This window comes from Rousettus aegyptiacus, unplaced genomic scaffold (genome assembly GCF_014176215.1).
Source record: "Rousettus aegyptiacus isolate mRouAeg1 unplaced genomic scaffold, mRouAeg1.p scaffold_m13_p_3, whole genome shotgun sequence".
NCBI classification, from domain to species: domain Eukaryota; kingdom Metazoa; phylum Chordata; class Mammalia; order Chiroptera; family Pteropodidae; genus Rousettus; species Rousettus aegyptiacus.
The window spans coordinates 64,057,346-64,067,399 of NW_023416306.1; the positions used below are offsets into that span (position 1 = coordinate 64,057,346).

The window sequence follows — 10,054 nt, forward strand, 5'->3', positions numbered from 1 at the left end:
ACAGGAACTAAAAATTGATCCCACTGGATAAATAATTAACTTTTATGGTTCTTACCATAAAATTAAAAAAAACAATTCCAATCTACTTGAATATACTACTAATTTGTAATAATAAGTCAATACCTTCGGCCCATTGCTGATTTGAACAGTATGTAGCTTCTTTGAGTGTTTATAATTACAGCTAGAAAAAAATCTCCAAAAAGTAACTTGAGTTCTCTAATTCAACATTTGTTTTCTGTCTTTAGTTTATATGATTCACCATGACTTAAGAATTCATCTTCTATGAATTTACCCTAAGTAAATAATGAAAACTATAGAAAAAAATGTCTATGAGTAATTTTTATTGTACTAAATACTACTTAAAATTAACCAAATTAGAAGAACTGAAATGTTCCCTTTTAGAAGAATGATTATATAACATAGTATTTACAGATATGGCATATTTACATTAAAATACATTTACAAAGAGGTTTTCAGGATATAGGATGATGCTGATGATAAAAAGTAGTAAAAAATAGAGGTATGGAAGGTAATATCGATTATTACCAGTATGTTAGAATTGCGAAAATGATAGTAATGATTGGGATTATTACTTGCAGGTTCTTTTAGCTCTCTAAATTTTGCGTTCTTTCTAAGGTTTTTTTTTTGTTTTTGTTTTTTTTTTACAATGAATGCAAATGCAACACTTTTTACCTCCTCCTTCCTTTGTTGGTGAGAACATTCAGTTCTACTCTTTTCGAAAATTTCAGTGACAATGTAGTGTTATTAACTAATGTTATACATTAGCTCTTCAGACCTTATTCATCTTGTAACTGAAAGTTTGTGCCCTTTGAACAACCTCTCCCAATTTCTCCATCCCACTGTTTCTGGGAAATACTTTTCTATTCTGCTTCTATGAGTATACTTTTCCCCCTAGATTTTTTCATGTTGTCACAAGTATCAGGACTTCCTTTTTTAATAGGTGAAATAATATTCAACTTTGAATATATATAACACATTTTCTTAATCCATTGCATCCACCAATGTACACTTAGGTTGTTTCCATGGCTTGGCTATTACAAATAATGCTGCAATGAATATGGGGATGCAAATATGCTTCGAAGTAATGGTTGTGTCTTCTTTGGAAGTGAGATTGCTGGATCTTATGGTAAAGGTATTTTTAATTTTTTGAGGAAACTTTATGCTGTTTTCCATAGTAGCTGCACCAGTTTACATTCTCAGCAGCAGTGCAATGAGATTCCCTTTTTTGCACATTCTTACCAGCACTTGTTATTTTTTGCCTTTTTGATAATAACCATTCTAACAGGTGTGAGGTGATATCTCAAAATTTTTCGACATGCATTTCCCTGATGAATAGTGATGCTGTGCATTTTTTCATGTACCTATTGGCCATTAGTATGTCTTCTTTGAAAAAATGTCTATTCAGGTCCTCTGCTCATTTTCTTACTATTTATTTTTTTGCTTTTGATTTGTATGAGTTCCTTATATGTTTTAGATATTAAATAAGAGTATGAGCTCTATGGTTTGGAAATATTTTCTTTCATCCCATACACTGCCTTTTCATTTTGTTGATGGTTTTTTAGTTTGATGTAGCCTCACTTGTTTATTTTTGCTTCCATTGCCTTTGATTTTGGCAACCAAAAAATTGTTGCCCAGATCAATGTCAGGAAGCTTTCCCCCTATATTTTCTTCTAGTTTTCTGGTTTCAGGTCTTATATTACATTTTTAATCCATTTTGAGTTAATTTTCATAACTGGTAGAAGATGGAGGAACAATTTCAATTTTTTTTGTATGTGAATATCTAGTTTTCCCAATATCATCACATTAATTTATTTTGAACATTGAACCAGTCTTGCCTACAAGGAATATATTCCACTTGGTTGCCCTGCATAATTCTTTCGGTGTATTGATGGATTTAATTTCCTAATATTTATTGAGGGGCTTTGGATCTATGTTAATAAGTTATTGGTCTTTAGTTTTTTTTTAAAAAAAATAATGTTTCTATCTGGTTTCGTTTTTAGGGTAATGCTCTCCTGATAGAATGAGTAAGGTAGCTGTTGTTACTAAATTCTTAATCTCTGCTCTTTTTCACTTCTCGTCCACACTGCTCCCTTTCCCCCATGTATTACCTTGCTAGACACCACCCTGATTAACTTCCAAGGTTACATTTTTTAAAAAGGCTTTGCATTGAGCAAACTTCACTAACGACTTGGCATTTGAGAGGGGGATTAACATGCAATGCAACACAGCACAGCATAGGATTCAAATTTATATTAGACATTCTTGCTCTTAAATACCCTTTTGCCATTTCAAATAACGTTAACTTTTCACTAATTGTTCCACTTCATCTATCCCTGGACTTTAGTTGTATGGAAGGGCTCTTCTTTTTTATCTCTCTTTAGCTCTCCTTTCAAAGGTCATCTTATTTTGTAATTTAAACAATTCAATTTTCTTTAGTAAGTTTGGGCTTTATGTTGTGTATGAACCAAGGTAGGCTGTTATTGGTTGTTTAATAAAATAAACATTAATAATTATGTCATAGTTTGCTGCAGGACCGTAGAGAGGCTCTGCTCCTTGTAGTCATTCAGGGCACCAGGCTCCTTTTAAGTAGTAGCCCCATCATCTCCTTCGACAAGGAAAAGAAAGACCTTGAAATGTAGCTTTGAAGATTCCGGAAGTATCATTTATTACTTTTGCTGACATTTTGCTGTTCAGCACTCATTCACATGTCCCTACCTAACTGCAAAAGAGAGTATAAAATGCTGTCTAGTTATGTGTTCCAGAGGAAATGAAACGTTCTTTGACGAACATATGAAAGTCTTTCTGTGACAATTTAAAAAATGTTAGGTTGATCTGTTAAGTATAACCTTGATCTGGGTCTCCAATCCTTTACCAGCATTTTAGTGAAAATTTCTTATACTGAACTTCTGTCTTGAGCAAGCCTTGCCTGATATGATAATTCCAAATTCCATAGATATAAGAGGTTCCCATCAATTTTGTTCCTTTGTTTCTATTTATTTGTCTTAAACTGCCCTTTTTTATTGCTTCTATAGTTAGCCTTGTTTATGCAGTAGGCATGTATTTTGGTACCTTTACATATTTCATTAATGATACTCCAGAGATTTTTTTTTTCCTTATAGACTAATGCTATCTACTAGACTCTGAAATAATATCAGCTGCATTTTGTTCCAATTTTAACTAATAAACTCGATGTTAATGTCTCTTGAGCTTTTTGCTTATAGCTAAAAATCTGTCTCTATATTTTGTGAAAGCCTACTTTCCTTCATTGTCCCCTAAGGATTCTCCAGTCACTTTTTTCAGTTTGTCAGCTCCTTTATTTATTTTTATTTGTTATCTGTTGCCATGTTATTCCCTTTCTTACCTTGATTTTACCTTGATTACCTTTTTTTGGTTTTGTTTTTAACTTGGATTGCTCCCATGTTCCCATAATTAAATGAGTAGTTGTTTTTCACTACTTATATAGTCAATCCCCAAAGTGAAAGGAGTTAATGAGTACTTCACTTCTGCTTGCTTCCCATTCTCTGACCTTCCCATTAATTTCACTCTCTGTGTGTTTTTTAGATGATAGTTGTATTTTGTACAGTTTTGTTTTCAGAAATTTAATATGCAAATCAGTTTGACTTTGTATTCACTTTTTATAGACTATTTTGTGATAGTCTTTATCAAGCATTTTTGGGATCAACCAATGCTATGCAAATAAAAATCATTTAAAATGAGTTCAGAAAAAGATTTCTATGGACATGGTATGGGTCAAAGAGATTATAATTCCAATAACCTAGGAGAAGTAATAAAACATTTTGTTTAAATCTAGATTTTTAAATATAAAATATCAAGTGAGCCATTTTAATTCCTATATCAATTTAAAGCCTGCTATTAGCCTGCTGCTCTTGCTGGTTGTATTGTCTCTAATTTTTTTTTAAACAGACAGGTTGAATATAATGGACAAGCTTAGTAGAGTAACTAATGCAATAAAATGATCCAAACTAAGATTTTCAAAAAATCTTTCTTGGTGATGTTGATCATTTTATGAGGGAAAATTTCTTTGAAGGATATATATAGAAAACTGTTTCTTGCCCAATGAGTTTATGAAGTACCTAACAATTTTATTTCCTTGACAGTAGTAGGTATGTGGTTTATTGGCAAGCTTCCCCTTCCCCAATGTTCTAGGAATGACTCCTCATCACAGGGATGAGCTTATGAGCACATTACTGAAGAATGGCCAGTTAGTTTGGCCATTTTAATTGGTTTAGAAATGGTTGTATAATCTAAACATGACCAATGAGAGCTCTGTCAAAAAATGGTTACTGGAATTTTCAGGAAAATTTGCTTCCCCACCCCTTACATGCTAGCGATTATGTAAGCTGGAGTGTTTGGGAGCTCTCGTTGCCATCCCATAGAGAGATCTCTGCCTAAGGACAAAGCAGAATGAGAAAAGCAGAACCAAAAAGGAGAGAGAATTTCCTAATGGCATTTTTGAAGCCCTGAATCTAATTATGTCTGTAGTCAGTCACCTCATAGATTTCTCAGGAATGCAAGTCATGAAGTTACCTTTAATTTAAGCTAGTTTTGATTGAGTTTCTTTCACTGACAACTAATATCGTCCCAGGTAAATCACTGATTGCCTACCTAGAGGTGTTTTTTTTTAAAAAAAAAACATGTATAAAATGTCATTAAATTAGAATAGTCATTTTAGGAAGGCAATCAAGGGACATCTTGTATTGTTCACCATTTTATCTCTACTATATATCACAGTGACTGTCACAGAGATGTGCTTAGTAAATATTTATAAAATGAATAAATGATTAATCTAATTATTTCAAGTTGTTGGGCTCCTATTTTGTGTAAGACCTTAAGGGATAGTAAGATAAAAGAATAAGAGAGATAGAGACTCTGTTCTCTAGTTTCTGATTTTGTGTAGGCAATGAGGTACAACAATAATTTAATGAAGAGTAAGAAAAGTGGTTAATGGGAGTAATAGTTGTATGTTGAAGAGTAGCCAAGTCATCAGGGGCTTTAGGGTTAGACTACCTGGATTTGAATCAATGCCCTACACTTGTTAACTGAGTGACTTTGGCTACATTACTAAAACTCAGTTTCCTTATCTGTAAAATGGGGGTAATATTTATATGTCCTTTATAGATTTGTCAGGAGGGTAAACTTCCTACTTAAAAAATAAATGAAATGCTTAGTATATATTAAATACTCAGTAACTTTCAGCTATTTTTATTTTAGCAGGCAGATATGGCTGGAACATGATTTAAATACTGAAGAAGAGACAATTGGAAGTGAATTCAGCCTTGAAAGCTGAATATTTATTATATTGAAAGTTAGTATCAACTAGTAACAAAACCTCAATATATGGTTTAAAATACAAAATGATCTAGCAAAAATTTTTTTTTAGTGTTACATGGGTTAGATTTACATAATGGTAGATTTAGAGGAGATGAGCTAAGACATAAATCCTTTTTAATAGGAAAAAGAAAGGACCTTTATATTACATTTTAAAGAATTTTAATTAGAAACAATTTGGCATTTTACACTTGGAGTAAAATGTTGGATTTTTGCTAGATATTCTGCAAGAGAAAATGAAAGAAAAGAATTTTCCAAAATAAGTATATTTTATTGCCTGCTATAAGTTAGATATGCAAAAGATCAGGTATTATATAGTTAGATGGAGATGGACTTCTGGATTCATTAATATACAATTTATAAAACTCATAAAATTTGATGAAATTTTATAAAGTCTCCTACTGGAATAAATTTCTTTCTATGTCTTGGAAAATGTTTTATGATTACTTTTTTTAACTTTAATCTGCAACTATTGGTAAAGTAGTAGTTTCATAAGGGTCTCTGGGTACAAAGGAAAATGAGTCCCATTAGTGGAAGAAAAAGGTAGCTTCAAATATGTGTAGCATTACTGCCCTACATGTTTCAGAAACATGGAGGAGGGGGTTTTTCTACTAGATTCAGAGGTCTATGGAGAGGATGAAACAGCACAGTGGAGTAGAGGAAAGAACACAGGTTTTGGAAATCTTAACAAAAATAGATTAAAGTTCTGTGACCTTGGGCAAAATAATCTTCTTGTGCTCTAGGTTCTTCATGATTAGGAAGGAAATAACAATTTTAACTTCATAGTGTTTTTGTAAAGATCAAAGACAATATCTATAGATGATACTCATGTTTTTTGGCATATGTAGGAGATCAATGCATGATATCTATTCTTATGATAAACATATATTATCTCTGGTTATTAGTAACAAAATATATCAATGAAGATTCTATTTCATATTTTATATAGTAATGGTAAATATAAATCTATCGAAATAAAAATAAAAGAACAGATAACTACTGGAAATTCTAAGAAAGATGTGAATAAATTAAACTAGACATAAATGTTAAGTAGTAACTCATAAAATTTTGGGAGGCGCTGATTAAGTCCTACCTGATGTTGTAGCTGATGATTAGCCATGGCCAGCACCATGGCTTAACTTTTTCATTGCTCCAAAGGTAGAATGTGTGGAGGTTTTCTAGACAAAGATTATGATGATAAAACAACTGTTCATTACTTTCTCTTCGCAGACCGCATTCTTTTATTTATCATAAGTCTAGTTTCTTCCAGGAACTAGAGTTCCTGTCATAGCAGTCTCTCTCCAGCTTTCCTGTCCTTGTTCCTATAGTCTTTTTTTTTTTTTTTTAATTTATTGGACTTCTCTCCCGATCTTCTCTTCTGTCCAATTTCTCTTTCTTATTTGTTTAATGAAAAGCCTTCTTCTCAATACTAGATTTCTCAGTCTCAGAGTCATTCTCAATCCACCTCACACCATGGAAGGGCACAGCCCTCCTTAAGAATTATAAAATACACACTAGAATGTTAAAAGCAGTTACTTTTTGGCTCTGAGGACTCTTTATTGTCTTGGATTTAGACTGATCAAATCCCCAGATTTTATTTTATATGTAACCTTATCTACAGGCCTGGGGTCATCTTTAAAAGTCATATATTCTTTTCCTTGTTCAATGGAACACTTTACAAATTTGTGTGTCATCCTTGCATAGGGGCCACGTTAATCTTTTGTTTTCTTCTTCTTCTACTTCTTCTTCTTCTTCTTCTTCTTCTTCTTCTTCTTCTTCTTCTTCTTCTTCTTCTTCTTCTTCTTCTTCTTCTTCTTCTTCTTCTTTTTAGTAGGAAATCTCTTGGTATATATTTGGTCTATTTGTAATAGTTTAAACTTGTTTTTACTTTAGCCAGATACACACTTTTTTTCCTTCCCTCCCCGCCCCCCAGAAAAAATTCTGCAAAGCAGTCCAGCAGATAAAAAAGATAAATTTAAGCTGCTCTTATTGAGGAGTAAGTGGATCTAGACGTCTTCATCCCTATCATTTCCATTATCTCTACCATACCTCCAATGAACCTCTGGCCTGGGAAAACACATTTCAAAACCCTTGGGTTAGTGAAATAAGATAACTGGAATTCTAGAGACTTAAGTTTTAGCTTTAGTTCATACATCAAATTTGTATGTGTCACTGATAGGGTCAATTGTTTCATCTATAAAACAAAAGTTTAGAATGGTGGTTCTCAATTTTGGTTGTGTATTAGAATCACCTGGGGAGCTTTTAAAAATCCTGATGTTTAGGTCTCACTTTATATCAATTAAATTAAAATCTCTGGGGTGTGACCTAGGCAACAGCATTTTTAAATCTCTCCAGGTGATTAACATGCAACCAAATTTCAAAACCTCCAGAAAATTTTTGAGCAATAATGTTCCACAAGTCCATGGGTCTATGTAGTTTTTTTGGTAGATGTAGTTAAAACATGCAGTCTTTTCATTTATAGATAGTATGCAAGAAGGGGGATGATGGTGGACATAAAGATTAGAAACTAGGAGAAAAGTTTTTGATTATCTTAATAGCTCAGTGTGTTAGGCAAAACATTTAACTTTGTTATATCCCTGATGGGAGTGATTTTAACTTTCTGCAAAATGAGACCCTCAACTGAGAAATCATATTTAAATGCAATGTCATTATTTTTCTGTCAGTAATGACACTATTTGTTAATATGATCAGCCAAGAATTACACCTAAATATTTAATTCACAAAATAAATAGAAAAAGCAGATTGACTGCTGAAATGTAAAATATGGTTAATATCCCTCAGTTGGTGGTATAGATTGAAGACAGTTAAAGCAACATGTTGATAACAATGGCAATCAATGATACTGAGATGCTTTTAAAAGAAAAAACAATTCCTGCTATGTGTTTCTTATTGATATGACAAAAAAATATTGTTTCAGCAGAGGTTTCAAATTAGGAAAAAAATTCAAAGTATTGGCAAGCAATCGATCCTAAAAGATAGAAATCAGAAGACAATTATCAGGATATAATCTACAAATGTCAAATGAATGTATTATGATTGAATAAATTTCAATGAATATCAAATAGTTTTAAAATGATAGCACAGTTAGAGCAAAATGATTGATAGTAGGTGTGTTAGATGTATAACTAAACAGAAATGCCTTTTCATTTTCTTATTACCAAAGTCCTTTACATATTTTCTCTCATATTTGTGCAGCTAATAGGTAGGTATTCAAGATTCATGTGCTTTAATCTCCCTTTTAAACAGAGTAGTTCTTTTATGGAAGTACAGTTTTTTGGCTTGTGGCAGGGCGATGTGTTCATAATTTTATTACTTTGTCCTTGATTGTTTTTTTCTGAAATAGATTTACCAACAACAGAATAAAAACATAATTTTACACATATTTTGGACAGAAAAGTCAGTCAGTCCCTTTGTTTTTATGTTCTAGTCCTCCTTATCCCAGAGAAAAGTCTACCCCAGACTTTTTATGTGGAAATGCGCTACCTAAGTGGTTGAGCAATAAGCCCCATCACTGACTTGACGGACTAGGTGAAAGTCCACAGAGACAAGTTTGACGACATGGAATTGAACCAATAGCAGCAGCACTGGCCACCTGTGAATGAACAATGTTGACAAGGATCAAGAGTGCTTTTACTAATAACTATGAGTGACTTCTGGTTAAGAACTTTCCCTATTTTTCTTGGACTTAGTAAGGTCTGATGGCTTGGGGTAATATAAAATGAATGAGTGAGTGAGAAGAATGGGACAATTGGGAAGAAAAAAGGGTGGGGGGCGGAGAGAGAGAGAGAGAGAGAGAGAGAGAGAATGGTACCGAGGGGTAGAATGTTTTGATGTTGTCTTTTCACCAAACTTGGCCGGTGGAGACAGAGAGGTAAATATAATTTGGCATGCATAAATAAATAAATAAATAAATAAATAAATAAATAAATAAAATTATTGTTTTTATAGGCAAGGCAATCCTTGGTTGATCTCACAGATTGCAAGGGCCTTGTCAGCTTACAATCCCTTATTTTTTATTTTTTACATCTACAACACCTGGTTTTCCTAGGTGGTCTCCCATCCAAGTCCTAAGCAGGCCTGACCGTGCTTAGCTTTTGAGATCAGATGGGATCTGGCTTATTCAAGATGGCATGGCCATAGACTGGCTTATGTAAATTAGAGGCATATAACATTTCTTGTACTTTGTGTTTGGGGATACACTTTTTAATTGCCTTTGGAAATGTATAACTGGTACAAATAAATCTCAATATTTGGTCATTAGTAAGTTACCTATTTTTACAGAATAAATCTCTAAACACCTCTATGAAGTCTTCTTAGTTTTCCCAGTTCCATAATGATCCTTTCCTAGTTTGAACTTCAATTATTTACCATCTATACCATTTATTTCATGACTCATTAATATGCTGCTTTGTGACATTTTTTTATTTGGTTATCTTTTATTATTTAACTCATGTTTTATTAACATACCTAGATTTTAAGCTTCTACTGTGATAGGAATTACCTAAAAAATGAAATTGAATAAGTGAGTGTGTGAATATTGCTCTAGACTGAGCTAAGGGCAGAAACTAATACCATTTATCTATGTATTTTCAGCAAATAGTCCAGGTACATAGGAAGTATTTAGAACTTGTTTGTTGAAGGACTGCATGAATAGAATAATAGA

The 10,054-nt window shown here is 32.7% G+C and overlaps 1 pseudogene; it reads right to left on the reverse strand.

Moving 5' to 3' along the window:
• Nucleotides 1-9,414: 9,414 nt before the first annotated feature.
• Nucleotides 9,415-9,533, reverse strand: LOC118600894 (annotated as a pseudogene).
• Nucleotides 9,534-10,054: the final 521 nt, after the last annotated feature.